Genomic DNA, 22,704 nt, shown 5'->3' with positions numbered 1-22,704 from the left:
GATCATGAACAACAGCCAGAACCTAACTCTTGGGAGGAATTGTTGCAAAATTCCCAGACTAAGCTCGTGAACACAGCTCGCAAACTGTATGAATCAGAGGTTTTACTAAATGTGAAAATACAAGGAAGGCAAGTCTCTGCTCACCCGGGAGGAGAGGGAAGGTGGGAGAAGGTACGGCCCTGAGGGAACATGCATCCATCATTCTCAGCAAAGCAGCAGACAGTGTAGGCCTCCACCAGCTGGACACCTACCATCCTCCCTGCTTCAAAGGAAGATGACTCCCCAGGGCATGTCATCCCAAGGCAACCCAAGGGATCCCACTGAAGGGTGGTTTCAGACTTGCTGGAGCAGCCCAATGAAAGGGGCCTCTCCCAGCTCCAAAGTGACATCATTGGCGACCCCGGGCAGAACCAATCCTCCCTAATAAGCCCCAGAACCCACTGATTCTCACTAAAGCCCCAACCTCTCTGACGCCAGGCCTGCCCTGCTCGTGACTGTCAGAGCCATTACGGTCAATATGCCTCTGTGTTTATTCTCTCTGCTTCCCTAGTGGGAGCCAGACTGGGAAAGGAAAGGAAGTTTGTAGAGTTATTATTGCATTAGGCCATGCCACCCCATCTCTCTCTCTCCATCTACTGGGTAAAGCACACTCTGCAGAAGACAAAGCAGTAAGAGAACAAGAAAACTGAAATGATCCGATCCAGCCCATCACTTGACACCTGGGGAGACACGAAGTGCCTGGCCCATGATCTCAGCACTAGCGACAGTAACCAATGACAGTAACCAACCAGTAACAGGGCTCCGGAGATTTGGTCCACAAGCACTGGCTGTGCAGTCTGGGTAAGCCAGCCACCCTCTCTGGGCCTCTGCCAGGAAAGGAAGGGTCGGCCCAGATGGATGCCCCACAAGTATTAAGACACAGCTTCCCCAGCTCTGTGATTCCTCAGTGGGGGAATCACTGGGGAGGGGGTGGTGTCAGGAATGGGTTCATCAGAAAAGGGAGGGACAGCCCCGCCCCCTCGCTTGCTTTCTGTCCTCACACCCAAACCAGGATTCCAGGTCTGCCCCCCCTAAATGTTCTACCCAGGAGAGAATTCTTTCAAGGACACCAGGCTTTAGTCACCAGAGATGCTTTTTTACCATCAACACCTGTTAAAACTCAACTCATGACCAGTTTCTGATGCTACTGGCTGGAGCATTTAATTAAATATTACTCACTCAGGAAGCGGCCCCTGCCAACTCACCCCCGAACTGTTCAGTTCATTTTCAGAGAAAAAGAGAGAGGGAGGGAGGAGTCTGCACCCTCCTCAGCTGGTACCAGGCGCCCTGCCCTCCTCCCCTGTACCCTGGTTCAGGGCAGTCCTGTTTGGAGAACCAAGCAGGGAAAGGCAAGTTAAGCGGATCCAGGAGCTAGCTATCCCCACTGCCAGGTTACCATGGATGGCACACACACACACATACACACACTCATGCCACACAGACACACACGCACTCAGAGGTGCAGACACACAGACACATGCACAAACATTCACAGAGACACACTCACCACACACACACTCAGAGGTGAACACTAACTCACACAAAGACACACACACGCACAAACACATCACACATACACATTCATACATTTATTCACGCACACACGCAGACGGGCTCACAAAGACACACTCTCACACAGACATATACTCAGCACACACCATACTCACACACACAATTTTCCGTCCCTCCACGGCATACCAAGCCATCGAACCGCGGGGCCGTTAGCATTGCCGGGACCCTCTCCCTTGAACTTGAACAGGACAGCTACCACCGACTGACCCGGGTTGCTCTGGATTTTCTGTTTTAATCGATTTCCCGACAGAACTCTCGGCTCTCCCCTGGTTGCCCAAGCACCCGCGGCGGCTCCGGGGCGGCGGGGAGGGCGGCGCCGCCCGGGGTGTCACCCTGCGGACTCCCCGAGGGAGGCGCCGCCGGCGGAGTTGGGGGACCCCCGAGGGTGCTAGTTGGGCCATGCTGCGGATCCCGGTCCCCGCCGGCGGGAAAAGCGAAAGTAACTCCGTGGAGCGGGGTCGCGCTGCCCCTGAGCGGAAGGGGCAGGTCGGCGCCCCCGCCTTCGCCGCAGAGATGGTCCCGAGGCCCCCCCGGTGTCCGGGCACCTAGAAGTCGCCGGGGGCCGCCGTGCGTCCCGGGTTCCTTTCTAGGTCTGCAGCCGCCAAGGCTCAATCCCGGGTCCGACGGTCTCCTGGGCCGCCTGGACTCCCGCCCCGCCTCGTCCCCTCAGGTGGGGCCCGGGGCCGTGCGACCTGCCCGCGCCTGCACGGGCAGCAGCCGCAGCAGCGCTGGGCGGCGCCCCGGGCCCCTCTCCTGGGACCCGCGCCAAGAGAAGGGCTCCCTACGCACCCTTACCGGGTCTCCAGGCGGGACGCCACCCCAGCCCCGCGCCCGGGTGCCCACTCGGTCCCCAGGTGCTGCGATTCCAGCGCGCGCCCGGCCGGGACCCCCACCCACCCAGTCCCCGCGCCCGGCCCTGCCTACCACTCCGGGGAGGCTGCCGCCGCCGCCCGCTCTCCGGGGCCGAGGAGGCTTCCCGCCGCAGGGAGCGAAGTCGCCTCCTCCCCGCGGCCCCGGCGCCAGCGCTGGAGCCTGGTGCCTGCTGCGAGCGCGCAGGATGCCCGAGCGCGACTTCTGTGCAAAGAAGAAAATGCAACCGAAGGCTTTAAAGTGAAAAACGAACGAGCTAGGGGCGGGGCCGGTCCGCCCCCGCCCCGCCCCGCCCCGCCCCGCCCCTCTCTTCTTGCCTCGCTCCGCCCCCGGCTGGGGCTCAGGCCGCCGCGCTGGGGGCGCCGTGCGCGGCTGGGGCGCGGAGCGGGTGGTGTGTCACGTGCCTGGCGGTCGTTCCACCGCCTCTGCCGCCGCTCCCCTCCTCTGCCTGCGCCATCGCCCCCCCCGGAGGCCATCGGTGCTCTCCGGGCGGCGCCGAGGCTGTGGTCCCTCCGGAGGCGTCTTTGGGAAACGCTGGGCAGCCTCCGCTGGGTAAGAGGCCTTGGTTGCAACACTCGGAGGGCTGCAGCGGTGCTGGGCCAGCGTGGGGGCGGCGGGGAGTGGGGGGAGCTTACTAATAATAATTTTTTTGGTCTCTTGGGAGGGTCAGGGTTATTTCAATAACCCTGGCAGCAAGGCTTTGCTTGTTGTTTAGTCGCTCTGTCCTGTCCGGCTCTTTGCAACCCCCTGGGCTGTAGCCCACCAGGCTCCTGTGTCCATGGGATTTTCCAGGCAAGAATACTGGAGTGGGTCGTCATTTCCTTCTCCTGGAGATCTTCCCACCCAGGGATCGAACCCACTTCTATTGCATTGCATGTGGATTCTTTTCTGCTGAGCCACCTAGGAAACCCTCATCTCAAATTATCAGAAACTAAAAGTTGTGTAATTCTAGGGCACAGGAGAGCAGTTCATTGGCCAGCAGATAATCCAAGGACTGCCGGTCCTGCTGGAGCCCACCCCCCACTGAGGCATTTCCATCTAGGTGGGCCCAGGGAGGGTGTCTTGGGATTCCCAGACCCTGGGGGGCCAGTGCCAGGGCATCACCAGCTTCTTGATGGCCTTGAGCATATAGCTGGCGGTTCCCCATGAATGTTAAATGAATGAAAGAGTGCCAGGTGGGTACCCACCACCCCCACCCCACCAAGACTTGTCCGTGTGAAAGTGTCATTTGGCTCCAAGCCACCAAAGGAGTTTTCCTCCACTCCCCTCAACAGAGCAGTCACTTGCACTCTAGAACTGGGAAGATTTTAAAGAAAGAACTTTTTAAAGACCAAATCTCTTTACATTCCTCCACCCACAGTAGTGTGTAGTGTTCACTGAAAGGCACAGAAGATTCACATCGGAAAAGCTGTTAAGAAGAATGTGGTTCCGTAGTAATTTCATCTTTACCGTAACTATAAGGGCGGAACTGTTACAATGACTGTAGAGATCAGGCAGTGAACCCCATAGGGGTTCCTGGGCACAGGGAGCCTTTCCTTTCAGCCTCCAGCACCTCCCCTGAGTTCTAAAGGGCTGTTTCAAGCAGTTGCATATTCAGGAAGAGGGGCGATGCAGAGTCAAGGGAGGAACAACCAAGAAACAGCCTTGGGGTAGGGTCCTCATTCGGCCTCAAGGGACACACTTAACGGTATCTTAAAGCCCTTGATGGGGCATGAGTGGTAAAGAATCTGCCTGCCAACGCAGGAGACACAGCAGACTCAGGTTCCATCCCTGGGTGGGGACGATCCTCTGGAGTAGGAAGTGGCAACTCCAATATTTTGCCTTGAAAATTCCATGGACAGAGGAGCCTGGTGGGCTGCAGTCCATGGGGTTGCAAAGAGTCGGAAACGACTGAGTACACTGAGTACCTAGAATTGAAACCCAACAAAGGGAAGATGTCAGCATTCTCCATGCCTCTGGAGACCACCTGAGGCCAGACTGGAGAAACCAAAGTTCATCAAAAAGACTACCTGATGGACTTCCCTGGCAGTCCAGTGGTTAAGACTCCTCTGTTTCACTGTAGGGAACTTGGATTCAGTCCTTGGTCGGGAAACTAAGATCCCACATGCCTGACTGTGTGGCCAAAAAGTTTAAAAATAAAGATCACCTGAGACCAGATTAAAGGACCGCAGGCCCTGCACACAGCCGAGTCTTACCAGCAACCCCACCTTTGTCCTATTATTATAAAACTCCTCATCAAATCCTCCAGTGTTGAGACACATAGTTTTCAAAGACAGGAGCCCACAGAGGCCTCCTTTGCCTGGCAAAGCAATAAGGGTATTCTTTTCTATGTCACCCAAAACTCTGTTTCGAGATTCAATTCGGCACCACTGCCCAGAGGCCACGATTCTGGCATCAGCAGGAGTAACTGGTGAAAGGCCTCGTCGTAGCAGAGCTTGGAGGCCAGGTTTATTGTTGTTGTTCAGTCATTAAGTCATGTCCACTCTGCGACCCCAGGGACTGCAGCGGCTCTGCGACCCCACGGACTGCAGCGGCTCTGCGACCCCACGGACTGCAGCGGCTCTGCGACCCCATGGACTGCAGCACGCCAGGCTTCCCTGTCCTTCACCATCTCCCGGAATTTGCTCAGACTCATGTCCATTGAGTCAGTGATGCCATCCAACCATCTCATGCTGTTGCCCCCCTCTCCTCCTGCCTTCAGTCTTTCCCAGCATCAGAGTCTTTTCCAGTGAGTGGACTCTTCGCATCAGGTGGGCAAAGTATTAGAGCTTCAGCTTCAGCATCAGCCCTTCCAATGAATATCCAGTTGATTTCCTTTAGGAAATTTAGACTGAGGCAGACCAAAGTATAATTCAAGTGGCAGTCCATCCATCTGGGAACTGCGACCCCACCTTTGATGTGAGGACCCTGAAACAGATTGTTCCAGCTAAGAGCCTCTGCATTCCCACATATCAACTCTGATCCAGTTGGGTAATGAGATCGCACTGACCTAAATTTCCCAGAGGAATCCCTGGGGAGTGAGCCTTCCTCTCCTCCAGGACGTGGGCAGGTAGGCCGACCGATGCTAGGAAGCTGGTCATCCCGCAGTGACCTGGAACAGTGTTGAGCAATAGTGGAGTCCAGATTGTATGAAAGGGGTGTATACTCATCCTGTCAGTACGAACAGTATTGTTTTGTTAAAAAGATACATGTAGTTGTTCAGTCCCTAAATCGTGTCCAACTCTTTGTGAGCCCCCTGGACTGCACCACGCCAGGCTTCCCTGTCCTCCACTATCTCCCAGAATTTGCTCAAATTCATGTCCGTTGAGTCGGTGATACCATCCAACCATCTCATCTTCTCCCGCCCCCTTCTGTCTTGGCCTTCAGTCTTTCCCAGTATCAGGGTTGTTACATATTGTGACATCAGCAGATAACCATCCAGAAATTTGAAGACTGACTCAAGTCTTAAACCACTTATCTGTCATGCCATGGGGATGAGTAGGGAGGGGGTATGATTCTGGGCTTCTGGTGGTGTCATCTCCCCCCACAACTGCACCTCCACCTCCACTTACATTTCATCACTTGCATAAGCACAGTTTGCTCCCTTCTCTAATCTGTTTCAGGAAAATTATGGGGAGAAATTGTTAGATAACAAATTAGCTGTCAGCTGCTTTTTCTTTATTTTTTTTCTCTTGTGACCACACCACACAGCATGCCGGATCTTAGTTTCCTGACCAGGGATCGAACCCATGCTCCTTGCAGTGGAAGCTTGGAGTCTCAACCACTGGACCGCCAAAGAAGTCCCTCCGCTGCTGTCTGTGATGATAAAAGTTCTATCTCAGACACACTGCAAGCCTTTAGAGCAGACTCCTGCTGCTTTCACAAGCTCCCGCCTCCTCAGGGCTCCCATTGTCTCTGAGTCCCTTTTACTGGTTGAAAAGAGATTTGGACAAGAGATTTGGTATTAGACAAGTAATGCAAACCACAGCTGCCATTCACCAGCTGTGTAGTCTTAATTGTTGTTGTTCAGTAGCTAAGTCATGTCTGACTCTGCAACCCCATGGACTGCAACTCACCAGGCTTCTCTGTCCTTCACTATCTCCCAGAACTTGCTCAAACTCATGTCCATTGAGTTGGTGATGCTATCTAACCATCTCATCCTCTGATACCCTCTCCTCCTGCTCTCAATCTTTCCCAGCATCAGGGTCTTTTCCAGTGAGTTGACTCTTCCCATCAGGTGACCAAAGTATTGGAGCTTCAACTTCAGCATCAGTCCTTCCAATGAATACTCAGGGTTGATTTCCTTTAGGATTGACTGGCTTGATCTCCTTGTAGTCTCAAGAATCTTCCAGCAGGCACTGTCATTCACCAGCTCTGTAACCTTGGGCAAGTTACCTAATCTTTCTAGGACCCAGTTTCCTCCTCTGTTGAATCGCTCTACACGTTTCCCAGAATTTGGTGGTGGGGGAAGGGTAGCAGTCATGCCACAAATATTAATTGAGTACAACATGTGCAAGGTATTGTGTTGAAATGCAGAAAGTTTGGAGGAATCTCAAGATAATAGACACATTTTAGATATTATTACTTTATTATTGGAGTATAATTGTTTTTCAATGTTGTGTTACTTGATGCTGTACAACAAAGTGAGTCAGAGATACTGTTACTGACAATAAAAAAAAATAAGTTTTCTAGCAAAAACATGGGGTCCATAACACAAAAGTGTGACAAGATCCACCAGAACAAAAAGAACTGAAACATATTTTTCAAGTTTAGACCCATTCTGCATCCTTAATATGAGATGTCATGAAGTGAAACTGAAGTAGAGTAGACCTTACCTTTCAGAACTTTGATCTCAGAGCATTCATGAGTTAGTGCGTGCGTGCTCAGTCAGTCGTGTCCAACTCTCTGTGACCCCATGAAATGCAGCCTGCCCTGCTCTGCTCATAGAATTCCTGGGTAAGAATACAAGAGTTTGTTGCCATTTCCTGCTCTAGGGGATCTTCCTGATCAGAAATCGAACCCAAGTCTCCCATGTCTCCAGCACTGGCAAATGAATTCTTTACCACTGTGCCATCTGGGACTTGGTAGACATTCTCTTCTTTAACTCTTTTGGGGTTCACTCTGGGTCACATAATTAGCAGACAGTGACACCTGCTGGCAGAGTGTGATATTTCAGTGTAGCTCTATCAGACACTGCTGGTCATCAGAACGAAGGGGTGATGTTGAGCAAAGTTTCCGCAGGTTAATTTTTCTTTCTTTAATTTTTTTAGCTGCATCATGTGGTATGTGGGGTATTAGTTCTCTGACCAGAAACTGAACCTGTGCCCCCTGCATTGGAAGCATGGAGTCTTAACCACTGGATCACCAGGGAAGTCCTCAGCTACTTTAAATGAGATATTGGGTAGCAACTAGGCTTGAGGAGAGGTCTTATGACCTTGAGAAGAAATGAATAGATGACCTTGTATTTGTCACAATAATTATTGTAAAGTTCTTCAAAAACACTTTTAGTGCCTGGAAATGAGCTGGCTGAGACCTTGATGCCTATCTTGACTTTCCACTGGACATTTTCAATAACCTTTCAGTATATTTTTCCCCCATGGGAACATCTTCAATATTATAGTCAAATGCCAATACAAGTGAAGCGCCTCTCCAAGCATTTATTCTTTTACTAAGTGTTGAAGAACTGAATGAATAAGTAGTGAACAGCACTGTTCTGCAGGCTGGAGAGAGAGAAGTAAACAAAATGGACCAGGCTCCTTACCTCCGAGAATTTCCGTGGGAGGGGGAGAGCCAGGAAATGAACAGTGAATGAGGTCATTTCAGAGAGTAGCAAGTGATAATAGTCATTTTATATAAATTTGCTCTGTGGACTGTTTTTCTTTAGGAACAAACACGTGTTCAAGTGGACTCAGTTAGACCGTTAAGACTCTAAATATGGGACTTCCCTGGTGGTCCTGTGGCTAAGACTCCGTGCTCCCAATTCAGGGGGCTCAGGTTTGACCCCTGGTCAAGGGACTAGATCCCAGATGATGCAACTAAGAGTTCGCATGCCGCAGTTAAGAGCTCACGCGCTCCAACTAAGACTTGGTACAACCAAACAAACAAATATATACATTTTTAAATCTCTATGAAAAGGTTCTAGAAAGGTCACCTGTCGTCCCAAATGACAGAGCAGAGACCTCAATAGTCAGGGACTCATACTTCCTTCCTGTTCCCCCACAGCAGTTTGCCATGTTTGGTCGACCCCTTGAAAATGAGTCCAGACTCAGGTTTGACCTCTCTATTCCAGGCTCATCTCTGGATACCTATTCTTCGAGCTGGAGGCTCTACTACCACACTCATTAAGCAAGCATTTTAGTGGGAATGAGCTCCCATTCTGTGCTGCGAGCTTCTGAGGTTTAGCATTGATCCCACAAGAGACCAGTTTGGAGAATGAGATGAATCGGCTCCCATTCTGCCTCCCTGCTGGCAAAATGCCTCTAAGAGCTTACAGCATCAGTCCTTTCACTTTTCTGCACAAAGCCTGGCACTTTCTGGCTGGGAATTGGTGATGCTGGGTCTGTTTCCTCACTGGCAATGTCCTGAATATGTCTCTCCAGGAGAGAGCAGGTTGGAAGAAGAAAGAATTAAGGTATCCAGGGACTTCCCTGGTGGCTCAGTGGTGAAGAATCTCCCTCACAGTGCAGGAGGCACAGGTTCAATCCCTGGTCTGGGAGGATGCCTGCGTGCCGTGGAGCGCCTGAAACTGGGCACCATATGTACCACAACCACTGAACCTGTGCCCTAGAGCCCATGAGCTGAAACTACCGAAGCCTGCATGCCCGAGAGCCCGTGCTCCACAACAAGAGAGTAGACCCCGATCGCCGCAACTGGAGAAAAAGCCTGGGTGGCAACTGAGACCCAGCACAACCAAAATAAACAAATAAACTGTAAAAGAGAGAAAGAATTAAGGTATCCAAACCTATAGTATGATTGTGGAGGAGGATTCTGCAAGTAGAGAAGGCTGCCCAGCTGAAGTTCCAGGCTGAGCAGGGAAGCTTCGGTCAGCCTCCTGCCTGACCCTGGGATCAGGGTCTGAGACGTAACTTCCAGACGTGGGAACACGCCGTCTGTCATTGAGAGGAGAAGGGGGAAAGTGGGGCACTGCAGGGTGTGGCCGGCAGGGCAGCATGCTCTCTCGGGCAGTGCACCCAGGGCTGACCACTGGCCAGCTGTGGGCTGTGGGGCATCTACAGGGTCGGTGTAATGAAAGGACAGATCACTAGAGCAATTAGGAAAGTGAGGAGAGAGTCCACCCCCAGGATTTCCCTCTGTAGCCATGTTGAAATTGGATGGGCATCTCTGTGCTCTTCCATGGGATCTTAATGTTGACCTTTGCATTAAATCTCCCAGACACTTTGCTGAAGGCCAGCACCGGGCCTGTCAAACTTGCAAAGCATGCAGGACCCTCCTAGAATTCTGCATCTGTTTATTCGCATACGCTTGATCTTGCTCAAGCAAATGCTGATTGAAGACTGCTGGAGAGAAGTATTCATTGTCCTCTACTCCGGCCACTGGAGATGGTCCTTCCCCACCCCTGTGACCTGGAACTCACACTTGTTTAGGCCAATGGGATGTGAGCAGTGTGTGATGCAGACAGAGACTGAAATGAACTTGCTCTACTGGGCTCTACTTCTTGGCACCTCTGTAACCATCAGGAGAAGAGCTTCTCAAGAGTCTCCACTACCCCTTCTTCCTTGGGATGAACGCATAGAACAGAGCTCTGATACACATCAGGGAGCCCTAGATTCCAAAGCAAAGTCACCCAGTCAAGCCTGGTGGGACGAACTGGCCCCCAGCTATCCTGCAGAAATGTGAGTGAGAAGAAATGATTTGTGGCTAGAAGCCACTGTGTTTTAGGGTGGTTTGTTACACAGCAACAGCCGACTGATACAAGAGCCTACAGTGTGCTGAGTTCAGAGTAAAGTAAAAGTGTAAATAACTCCTGTGACAAGTCTACAGGGGAAGGGTTACATGGGAGAGCATGCAATGGGAAGACAGAATCGGGTCATATAGGATGAGAGCTGGGAGCTGGAGGAGAGGCAGGGGATGACTAGCAGGCAAGGAAGGAAAATCCGGGCAGAGAGGCCCTGGGACGACGCTTCACGCAGGTGGGAGCTTGACACTTGGAGGAGCTGCAGCAGCGAGTTGGAGGAGCCAGGAGAGATGGGGAAGGGGGCATTCATGTGGGCTGAAAGGACGGGCAGAAGGCAGACTGCCTAGAGCCTTGTAAGCACGTTAATTATTCCAATACACATTTTGCATATATCACTCCCACTGCTGAGTGGGAATCAGATTGGAGGAAGACAATCAAGCAAGGCAAAATAATCATAGTTTAGCCATTAAACAAAGCCAGGGACCTTTAGTTGCTCCTCAAGGACTACAGATAATATGCTTAGCCATGTCCTTTGACATCGAAAAAGCAAAAGAGTTCTAGAAAAACATCTACTTCTGCTTAATTGACTATGCCAAAGCCTTTGACTGTGTGGATCACAACAAACTGTGGAAAATTCTGAAAGAGATGGGAATACCAGACCACCTGACCTGCCTCCTGAGAAATTGTATGGAGGCCAAGAAGCAACCATTAGAAGTGGACATGGAACAACAGACTGGTTCCAAATCAGGAAAGGAGTACGTCAAGGCTGCATATTGTCACCCTGCTTATTTAACTTATATGCAAGGTACATCATGAGAAATGCTGGACTGGATGAAGCACAAGCTGGAATCAAGATTGCTGGGAGAAATATCAATAACCTCAGATATGCAGATGACACGACACTTGTGGCAGAAAGTGAAGAACTAAAGAGCCTCTTAATGAACTGTGGTGCTGGAGAAGACTTGAGAGTCCCTTGGACTGCAAGGAGATCCAACCAGTCCATTCTAAAGGAGATCAATCCTGGGTATTCATTGGAAGGACTGATGCTAAAGCTGAAACTCCAATACTTTGGCCACCTCATGCGAAGAGTTGACTCACTGGAAAAGAGTCTGATGCTAGGAGGGATTGGGGATAGGAGGAGACGGGGACGACAGAGAAGGAGATGGCTGGATGGCATCACCGACTCAATGGACATGAGTTTGAGTGAACTCCGGGAATTGGTGATGGACAGGGAGGCCTGGAGTGCTGTGATTCATGGGGTCGCAAAGAGTCAGACGTGACTGAGCGACTGAACTGAACTGAACTGAATGAAAGTGAAAGAGGAGTGAAAAGGCTGGCTTGAAGTTCAACATTCAGAAAACTAAGATCATGGCATCTGGTCCCATCACTTCAAATAGATGGAGAAACAGTGGAAACAGTGGAAACAGTGACAGACTTTTATTTTGGGGGGTTCCAAAATCACTGCAGATGGTAATTGCAGCCATGAAATTAAAAGACACTTGCTCCTTGGAAGAAAAGTTATGACCAACCTAGACAGCATATTAAAAAGTAGAGACATTACTTTGCCAACAAAGGTCCATCTAGTCAAAGCTATGGTTTTTTTCAGTAGTCATGTATGGAGGAGAGTTGGACCCTAAAGAAAGCTGAGCGCGGAAGAAGTGATGCTTTTGAACTGTGGTGTTGGAGAAGACTCTTGAGAGTCCCTTGGACTGCAAGGAGATCCAACCAGTCCAACTTAAAGGAAATCAGTCCTGAATTCCTTGGAAGGAATATTCATTGGAAGGACTGATGCTGAAGCTGAAACTCCAATACTTTGGCCACCTGATGCGAAGAGCTGACTCATTTGAAAAGACCCTTATTCTGGGAAAGATTGAAGGCAGGAAGAGAAGGGGACGACAGAAGATGAGATGGTTGAATGGCATCACTGACTCAATGGACATGAGTTTGAGTAAACTCTGGGAGTTGGTGATGGACAGGGAGGCCTGATGTGCTGCAGTCCTTGGGGTCACAAAAAGTCGGACATGACTGAGTGACTGAACTGAACTGAGCTGAACCTTTGAGCTATTGTGCAGATACTAAAACCCCCACCATGACCTTTCCCGATGGAAAATGAAAGTGCAAGTCGCTCAGTCGTGTCCAACTCTTTGTGACCCCAAGGACTGTAGCCCGCCAGGCTCCTCTGTTCATGGAATTCTCCAGATAAGAATACTGGAGTGGGAAGCTATTCCCATCTCCAGGGGATCTTCCCAACACAGGGATCGAACTCAGGTCTCCCGCATTGCAGGCAAATTGTTTACCATCTGAGACACCAGGGAAGCCCTCCCCGACGGCTCAGCAGGTAAAGAATCCACCTGCAATGCAGGAGACCCAGAAGACTCAGCTTCAGTCCCTGGGCTAGGAAGATCCCCTGGCGGAGGAAATGGCAACCTATTCCTGTATTCTTGCATGAAAAATCCCATGGACAGAGGAGCCTGGCGGGCTATAGTCCTAAGGGTGGCATAGAGTTGGACACGACTGAGTAACTAAGCACATGCAAAACCCACAGCAGGTGGAAGATAACTATATACTGCCCATAAGCATGCAGACCCCAGGCTGGCCGGAACCAGAAGGTTAGTGATGCTGACTCCCACTTACCTCACCACTCACCAATCACAACCAATCAGAAGAATGTCCACAAACTGATCACAACCCCCTCCCCTCCCCTATCTTTTTCTGGGTCTTCATTGCTTTGCTCTAGCTTTCTTTAGGTGTGGCAAGTGAGAGCTACTCTTCACCATAGCACACAGGCTTCTCATTGCCATGGCTTCTCTCATGATGGAGCATAGGCTCTAGGGTGGGCAGTTTAGTTGCTCAGAGGCATGTGGAATGTTTCCGGACCAGGGACCAAACTCATGACCCCTTCATTGGCAGGCAGATTCTCATCCACCATGCCACCAAGGAAGTCTCTTTAAAAAACATCTTTCCCTGAAAGCTTTTGGGGAGTTCAGGCCTTCTATGCACCAGCTGCCTAGACTCCTTGCTTGGTGCCTGCAATAAACACTGAACTGTCCTTCACCACAACCTGGGGGCAGCAGACTGGCTTTACTGTGAGTGGGTGAGTAAACTCAAGCTTGGTTTGGTAACAGTGGAAACCCTACTTCCTTCACCAGCTCCCAGGGTACTGGTGACCAAGCTTTTCCCCCACAGACAAGAAACCAGAGGGATCTTTGGGGGGAAAACTAAACTGTCAAAAAGCAAAGACCTATAGATTCTCATAGTTGAGGACCCTCAACAAACAAGTGCCCTCCAGTCATTGATAAGCACCACCCCCACCCTCCCATCCTCCTACTTGGGCCTCTCATTGCAGTGGTGGCTTCTCTTATTGTGTTGTGGCATTCAGGCTCTAGAGCACGGGCTCAGTAGTTGTGGAGAAAGGGCTTAGTTGCCCCACGGCATGTGGAATCTCCCTGGACTGGGATCGAACCCATGTCCCCTGCATGGGCAGGTGGATTCCCAACCTCTGGACTGTCAGGTTAAGTCCCTCCATCAGCTTTCTAAGCCTCACTTTCAAAAGTGAAGGGGAGCCAAGGATGGCAGATATCTGAGCAGAGCCTCCAAGCTGGTCAAGATAGGTGAGATTATGATGGTACCAGTTCCCCAGAGCTCAGAGTCTTATCATCCACACTCCAAGTTCATCTCACTATAGGGAAGCCCTGCCTCCTCCTCACTAAGGGACCCAGACCAGAAGCATCTCCATCATCTGTGGGCTGCTACAGCAAAGAGAAGGTACGACCGCTTCCCTAACAACCCTCTACGTTTACTAATAATTTTGCTGTTGTTTTTCAATGACCTGAAACTCACAGGAAAGTTGCAAGAACAATGTAAAGAATTTTTTTTTCCTGGACTTCCCTGGTGGTACCGTGGATAAGAATCTGCCTGCCAATGAAGGGGACACAGGTTTAAGCCCTGGTCCAGGAAGATTCCACATGTTTCAGGGCAACAGCAGCATGTGCTGTAATCCCGTGCGCCATGACTGAGCCCACGTGCTGCGACCACTGAAGTCTATGCTCCAGCAAGAGAAGCCACCGCAATAAGAAGCCCACGCACCACAGCTGGAGAGTAGCCCCCACTTGTTGCAACTGGAGAAAGCCCTCAAAGAGAAAGCAGCAATGAAGACCCAGCCAAACAAAAATAATAACATTAATCATAGTTAAAAATTCTTGAATCACTTGAGAGCTCTGACATGATCCCTCAACGCCCCCCAAAACAAGGCTACTCCCCTACCTAAGCACAATACACCCCTTCAAATTAGGAGCCTCACTTTGGGATGTGAACATATCTAACCCTCAGACCCTACGAGATCTTCCAGTCATCCCAATAAAGGCCTTCAGAGCAGAAAGACCCATTTCACAATTACCTGACACCTTTAGTGCTTGTCCTTTCCTACACAGCGAGATGTTCCAGGCTCATTTTATGCTTGCCCTGCTACAGCCATTTTCCCAAGGAGCCCTGATTCCTTTTGCTGGAGAGGAAGATTTAGAAGCCAGGATCTGGGTGTTAATTCTCACAGTCCTTGCCCATGTTGGACCCTTGCTCGGGGAGTAACCATGCAGGGCTGGACCTGAAGGCCACAAGGCTCCAGAAGTGTAACTGGTGGATGCCTGTGTTGAGAGGCGAATCACAGTTTTCTCGGGGGTTTGAGGGAAGAATTAGTGATAGAAAATTAAAAGACAAGGCAATAATTATAGGAAAAACATAGCAAAGCACACATTAGAAAAGAAATTTAATCATAGTATACTATGTGGCTCAGCTATAAATGATATTTAGATGTATGTGTGTGTATGTGTGTTTAGTCACTCAGTCACGTCAGATTCTTTGTGACTCCACAGACTGTAGCTCCCCAGGCTCCTCTGTCCATGGAATTCTCCAGGCAAGAATTCTCCTGGAGTGGGTTGCCATTTCCTTCTCCGGGGGATCTTCCCAACCCAGGGGTCGAACTCTGGTCTCCTGCATTGCAGGCAGATTCTTTACCATTGGAGCCACCAGATAAATCCTTACAATAAATACAATAAATGTTTATTTAATAAAAATCGTGGGGACTCCCCTGGTGATCTAGTGGTTAAGAATCTACCTAGCAATGCAGAGGACTTGGGTTGCACCTCTGATTCGGGGAACTGAAATCCCACGTAACGCAGGGCAACGAAGTCTGTGCACCACAACTTCCCAACCTGTGTGCTTGGGCTGCAAGTAGAGAAGCCCAACCGTTGCAACTACAGAGAAGCTCTCAAGCGCCACAAATACAGCCTGAGTGCTGCCGTGAAGACCCAGCACTGCCAAAAACTTAAAAAAATAAAAACATAGTGATGTAACTACATTATGAAGTTGGAAGGAGAGAGTGTGGATTCTCATCTCTCATGAAAGGATGATAATAATAAATGATGTTGATGAGAGATTATTTCATGCCAGGCCCAAAGTACATGTGTAAATTATTTACTCCTTACATGAGCCCCATGGGGCAGGTATTACTATCCCACATTATAATAAGAAATCTGAGGCATGATGAGATAAATAACTTACTCATTCTTGTTCTACTAGTAAGTGGCAGAGTCTAGATTTGAACCCAAGTAATCTGGCTCAAAAGTTAGCATCTTAGCCATTATTCGATATGGTTTCTTACATTTGGATGATGTCATAGTGAAAAACAAGCTGTTGAGAAATACAGCTGTGAATATCAGAAGAAATAGCTAAAAAAGAATTGTAAGTAGCAACTGGGCGTAGGGAGGGGTGGGACAGGAAATTGCTGGGGAATTTTGCTTTACTTGTTTTCCTTTACTCTTGAAATGTTAAAAACTATTTGCATGCACTATTTTGATTAAAATACAAATCGAGTCCAAAAAAGGAGCTTCAAATGGTACAAAGGGATCCCCCGTCTCTTCTCCCCAAGGCATCCCGCTGGCCAGCTTCCTGTGTTCATCCAGACCTATCTGTGCTCTGACCTGGGGGCCATACTCCTCCACACATGGTTCTCCCTTCACTCCTCTCTTGGAGACGGTTCAGTCTGAGCCCAAGCATCTCTCTGGAGTATTCCATGGTGGCTCAGAATCAAGACAGGTATCCTGCCTGAAGTGGGCCTTGGGACAGCTCTTCCCCACGTGCTGAGAACCCACCTGAGCTGGCCACTGAGACATGGGAGCAGGGCTGTCAGGCCCAGGCAGAGCACAGAGCCCCGGGGTCTGAGCCACAGGGAGAGCTCCTGCCCGGCCGCCAGGTGCCTGGAAGATCTGAAGGAGACCAGGTCAGTAAACCAGGTGTCCCGGGGCATCAGGGGTTGTTTATGCCTTCATCCTGTGATTTCTAGGTCACAGAGATGCCCAGGGCCTCTGGACTCATGGTGCTTTGGACACTGGGTCTGTGACTTTCCTGATAGTCCAGTGGCTAAGACCTTATGCTCCCATTTCAGGCGGTGTGGGTTCCATTCTTGGTCAGGGAACTAGATCCCACATGACGCAACTCAGGGTTCGAATGCTGCAACGAAAGATACCGCATGCCGAAAGAAACTAAGTCATGGCACAGGCAAATACATTTTTTTTAAAAATGTCAGTCAGGCCCTCCCTCCCTGCCCCGGGAATCTGCCCTCAGGAGTGGGCGAGTGCCTCCCTGTCCTCCACCCTGTCCTCACTCCATCTCCCAGACCGCTGTAGGTGCTCAGTGTCGGGGAAGCTGAGTCTGGGTGAGGTCTCCAGGGTGCCCACTCACTACCCAGCAGGAGGAGGACTGGGGTGGAGTGAGCTGAATTTCCTTTCTATTTCAAGACAAAAACCCAAGTCAATATTTTTAGGTGCCCGCTAAGAAGCTGCTTCCTCTGAACAGGGTCTTCGTCTGCCGTGTGGCAGGGAGGTGGCTGACCCAGCCTGCAAGTTAGGATTGGGGGTGGGGAGGAAGGGGGGAAAGTGGGGGGAGCCTGCTTCCTGGGCTGGTGCAGTTCAATTCAGTCGCTCAGTCGTGTCTAGGCTTCCTGGACAGATGCTAACATCTGGTTTCAAGTGAAGGGTTTGTTTTTTTCCTACTCAGCCAGTAGGTTTGCCTGAAGCTCCAGAAGGAACTTGCCAGAAATTGGTGGCAACTTGAACCCAGGCTCCTCCTGGCCTCTGGATTTCATTCTGATACCAGACCACCCAGGCAGCTGGCGTGTACCAAGAGCGGGCTGAGCTCTGTCTGGAAGCCATATCTGAAAGACTCTGCTGCGGATGCCTGAAGCCACATGCGGGATTGTCAACCTGCATTGGTTTCTCTCTGCCCGACAGGGACAGTTGCAAGAATGTTCCCCAATGACTCTGTAGTTTGTGCCTGTGTGGAGTGAGTGTGTGCTCCATCATGTCCGACTCTTTTTGACCCCATGGACTGTAACTTGCCAGGCTCCTCTGTCCATGGAATGTTCCAGGCAAGAATACTGTAGTGGGTTGGCATTTGCTACTCCAGGGGAGAAGGGAATGGTTACCCACTCCAGTATTCTTGCCTGGAGAATTCCATGCACAGAGGAGCCTGACAGGCTATAGTACTTTCACTTTCACTCCAGGGGATCGTCCCAACCCAGGGACTGAACTGGCGTCTCCTGCTTTGGCAGGTGGATTCTTTACCGCTGAATCATCTGGGAAGACCTGTGCATGTGTGGAGGTCCCCTCTGTCCCCCAGGGCAGCTGGCAAGGACACAGGGACTACAGCTAAGACCCAAGAGAGAAGATCCGTCTCCCCTTAGGGGCTTCTAGGCTCCGGGTAATCCCCGAGAGGTGGAACTGAAGCCTGGGCACGTTGGCAAGTGCGGAAGGAAGCACTAACTGCTGGATGGAGCTTTGCTGGTAAATCGGCCTCCCCAGCCACACTCGCGAAGATTCTGCACTTCCAAGGGGCTTCCGGGTCATCAGTAGGCTCCTGCGGAGGGAGACCTGGGAGTCACATCCCGTCAGGGCTGCCAGGACCCAAGAGAGAACTGTGGTGCCCTATACCAAGGTCACAGGTGTGAAGCCGTACCAAGGTCACAGGATAAAAATCTCTGGGACTGACCAAGCTCCATAGCAACTTTTGCCGTGAGCCTCTGGATCTAAACCAGCCAGTTCCCTGATCCCACATTAGGTAAAATGCCCACCCTATAGTATCCTAACCAATTACCTAATGCCACCATTCCAGGAGGAATTTCTCTATCTTGAAGCTCTGAAAATTTGGCTACTATCCTGTGAAAAGATTCGACTCTCCATTGAGCGGGCCTGCTGTTCTAACAGCGTCTCCCACTCTAATAAACTCTGTTCGCCTCTCATTCTGCCTCATGTCTGGAAATTCTTTTCCAGCCCGCGCATGGACCATGACAAGAACCATCCTCTGGGGTTCTGGCAGCTCCAGTGCCCTTGGCTTGTGGATCATGAAACCAAGGCCCGCACATGGGAGGGGCTGAGCCAAGGCCCACAGCAGCCTTTTCCTGACCTCCGCACCCAGCCAGGCTCTCTCATCGCCTGAGTCTCGTTTCTTCCACCACCAGATGGGAAGCCCTAAGGAAGGTTCCGCCTCATCTGAGGCCCGTCGCACAGTGCCTGGCACACAGTAGGTGCTCAGCAAACACGGGTGGGTGAGTGTGTGTGGGTGAGTGCCAACATCAGCTGGCAGTGTTTCCTGAACACCTAATTTGAGGCTCCCCTCTTATGGAGTGTTTCCTGGCCCCCTGGCCTGCTCCCCAGAACCCCAGAACTGCCGCCTCTCACGAACTCCTGCTGGTCCCACCCAGGTCAGCACTTGAGAGCCCGCTTTGTGTAAGACGAAGGCCCCGGCACCCGAGAGACTCCTACTGTGTGATGAACGGGTGTGGTGGGGGACACACTACCTGCTCTCACTGGAGCCCATGCCTCTGGCCATGGGTCTCTTCTGAAGGGCCCAGGAAACCACATGAAACCCAGGCTTGGGCCTCCTCCCCGCAAAGCTGGGTTGACCCTCCCAGTCAGCAGAAGAGGAGACCGAAGTTCATAGTGGTGGGCTATCACTCTGCCCCTGAGCATCAGGGCTGGGATCTGAACCCAGATGTTTCTGACTCCAGGGCCCAACCCTTAAGCCCATAGCATGCTGTCTCCTCCCAGGGACTCTGGAGAGGCCCAGGACGGTAGGATCTGCCTACTTGCTCCCAGCATACTACCGAGGGGTGGAAACCATACCAGAGGCTACATTGCACACCCTTGCTGTTTGGACAGGCCTCGGGCCCTGAAGGAAATCACTCTTGGCAGGAGCACCTCCCGAGGGGAAGCTGCCGTGTGGGCAGAGTCGGAGCCGGGACCTCTTGGAGCCAGGCCTCTCTGCTGATCCAAAACACAGGGCCACACAACCTCACGCAACGTCCTGAGGCAGTACTGACTCAGTCAACAAGCACTTACAGGGTGCCAACTGTTTACAAGGCCATAGAGATGAGTAATTGACCCTTCCTGGGCTAGTGAGGAGGGTATGCGTGTGCGTGCTCAGTCTTGTTTGACTCTTTGTGACCCCATGGACTGTAGCCTGCCAGACTCCTCTGTCCATGGGATTCTCCAAGCAAGAATACTGAAGTGGGTTGCCATTTCTTCCTCCAGGGGATCTTCCCAATCCAGGGATCGAACCCATGTCTCCTGCAATGGCAGGTACCACTGAGCTACCAGGAAGCCCACTGGGGAGGGGGCATCACAGGACAGATCACATGCTGGTGTGGAAGAGGGGACCCTGCCTGCCTTGTTCACGTCTGGATCCCCAGCATTCACCACAGTGATGAGTTGTGTGTGGGATAAATGGATGGGTGATGGATGATGGATGGATGAGTGTAGGGCCTGGTGGTCTGGGTGACACCTGTCTTGCTGAGCCTTCACACCACAGCCAGACCCAGCTGGACCCCTCTCCAGTTAGCAGCCCCCTTGATAACCCCACCATCCCAGGAACTGATGCTCCAGATTTCCTCCCCAAATCATCCTGACCACCACGAGATATCTTTGGAGTCTCGTGCTTTATATTGGGGAGGGATGGAATTTTACTTTCCGCTGTAGATTTGTTTTAGCATAAAAATATTTTCCTTCAACTCCTGGAGCACAGCTTTTGTCCTGGGAGGTGGTGCTTTGTATGTCCTGTGGTTCAAGTTCTCCCAACTCTGTGTAGTGATGTTTTCAAGAAATCTGAAAAGCTGAGATCGACCTGGGGTAGTGTCCACATTCCTTGGCTGGCCTTCAAGGTCCAAAGGTCTGGCCTTTGTCACCTCTGCTGCCCACAGTGGTCACTTGGACTGTCACCCTCGGCAGCACAGGACTCTGTGTGGCCTCCCGAACCCAATTCAGGTTGCTTCACCTGAACTTGTACTAACCCTCAAGACTCAACTCAGCACCTCCTCCTCCAGGAAGCCCACCTGGCTTTGCCATGGCCTCCATCATGCCTCTCATCAGACTTCCAATGTAGTGTTAGAATAATCTGTCCACTATACAATGCAGCGGCTGACAAAAATCCAATCCATATTATCTTAAGTTGGAAAAAGAGGTGGGATGGATTGGTTCACAACACTGGGAAGACACGGGTGGAGCAAGCCTGGGGTGACAGGGATGGTTGGAACTCTGTGCCTCTTGTTTAAGTGGCTTCTTTCTCTGGGACAGGAGGCCTGGCTGCCTTCTCCCCAGGCAAACACACAAACAGCTCTGAGTAACAGGAAAAACACTTTTCCACCAGCTCCAGGTAGAAAATTCCAGGGAAAGTTATCAGTCCAGGCTCCAGCCCAGTCCAAGCTCACACAAATTAGGACTAATTTGAGGAGAGCTGCAAAGGGGGCTCTTTACAGACACCTGGGTCTATGAGGGAGGCAGTACTACTTTTGGATCGGGTGGAGGCCTGACTCCACCCCTAGGCCTGAAGGGCTGGTGCCAGGGGACAGGCGCTAGAACCTCAAGGGGGAGAGATACGCGGGGAGTCTGGCTGCACAAGCACTGTGACCTTCCTTTAAGGACACGCCAGCCCAGGGGACCCTTCACAGCTGGGGTAATAAATTACTCTGTTGCTCTTGTTCCACTGATGGATCCAGCTGGAGCCGGGGGGCCTAGGGAGCATAAGATGCAGTCCATGCAACCTCCTGGGGCCCAGACCAGGGTGGGGGTGGGGCAGGATGCAGAGGTAGGCAAACAGAAGACCCTTCGTGTATCACCTCCTCTCCCTGGACCTCTCCGGGGTGGGGAGGAGACCTGGCCTCCTCATGGTGGGGGTTGAAGGAGGGAAGAAAGGGAGAGGGAGGGTGAACCCCACAGTGTTAAGCCCGCTCAGCACCCCGGGCCCCAGGCCAGGGCCTGCCATGGGCCTCCTCTCTCCAGGGCTCAACACTGAAAACTAAATGTTGAGACAGATGAAAGAGGATGTTGCACAGCCTGGTGCCCACGGCTGCTGGGCTATGTTCAGCCGCCTCCTGGGCAGTGAACGAGGCCCCAGGTCCCAGCCTGCAGTGCAGGTGAAGCAGGCAGAGGGGCATCCCTATGGGGAGCTGCTGGGTGGATTCCGGGGGGCTGGAGGGGGAAGGGGCAAGGAGGACTAGAGACTGTGGAGGAGAGAAGAGACAAGCTGCAAGAGCCCCTTTTCAGGAAAAATGGAGCCTATTTGTGAGTCACCAGGGTGGCCATCCCAGGGCAGAGGCTGTGACACAGACAGACCATGCAGACATGACCCTCAGAGGGGAGGCTGCAGTGGGCCCTGGGCCCCAAATGGCCTCCAGGTTGCCTGAGGTCCAGCCCAGGGACCGTCCCGCCGAAGGTGACTAGCGTATGACACCCGCAGCCACTCATAGCTCATCTCTTCAGATCGACCAGCTTGGACGGCAGCTCAGATTCAAGAACTGGCCTGAATCTATAAGCTGATTGTATGTGTCTCCTCTCCCTAACCTGACTGTCACATATAGGAACCAGGATCAGGTCTTCCTTTTGTCTACTTCACGTAGCACAATGCTGCACATAGTAGGTGTGCAGCAAATGCACTGATTAAGAACTCATGAATGTTCTCTTTGGACAATGAAAACTGCTTAGAAATAGTAAAGAAAGTTAAAGAGAGACCATAAGCTCTGCTCTAATGCAGGATATTTTCTGTAGCACTTACCTAAGAGTGGTTACAACTCACACATATCAGAGACTGTCTTCAATTTAAAACAATAAATGTGTCTCTTAATAATAAAAAATAAAATTCAAGAGCTGGGCAACTGCACTTCTGCTGTCTCTGGTGTCTACCCCGCCTTTTAGGATTCTGTGAAAACCTTCCATGGCAGCCCATGAAGTCATAATATTTGCAAGGAATCAAACCACGGCTAAGACTGGGGAGGCTGTGGTGGCCCT

General features: G+C 51.3%; 1 protein-coding gene and 1 long non-coding RNA gene across 3 annotated transcripts in view; one reads left to right on the top strand and one right to left on the bottom strand.

Moving 5' to 3' along the window:
* The window catches only part of SPSB1 (splA/ryanodine receptor domain and SOCS box containing 1), a 73,773-nt gene extending 71,076 nt beyond the window's left edge, over window positions 1-2,697 (bottom strand). The window contains exon 1 of the transcript XR_016039623.1: window positions 2,536-2,697. The gene's annotated coding sequence lies outside the window, so the exon portion shown is untranslated. The remainder of the gene's footprint in view (window positions 1-2,535) is intronic.
* A 121-nt stretch (window positions 2,698-2,818) lies between these two features.
* Window positions 2,819-19,169, top strand: LOC129551502 (uncharacterized). 2 transcript variants are annotated; one of them, XR_008685093.2, is made up of 4 exons: window positions 2,819-3,033; window positions 4,978-5,231; window positions 8,750-16,649; window positions 17,426-19,169. It is a non-coding gene; the product is annotated as an uncharacterized LOC129551502 (long non-coding RNA). The 2 variants fall into 2 exon arrangements; XR_008685092.2 differs by having other exon boundaries at window positions 4,978-5,530.
* Window positions 19,170-22,704: the final 3,535 nt, after the last annotated feature.

This window comes from Moschus berezovskii, chromosome 17, assembly GCF_049115385.1.
Source record: "Moschus berezovskii isolate FMDL1 chromosome 17, NW_MosBer_1.0, whole genome shotgun sequence".
Lineage (NCBI taxonomy): Eukaryota > Metazoa > Chordata > Mammalia > Artiodactyla > Moschidae > Moschus > Moschus berezovskii.
Note: the sequence above shows the minus strand (reverse complement) of the source record. Positions and strands in the feature narration are given on the sequence as shown.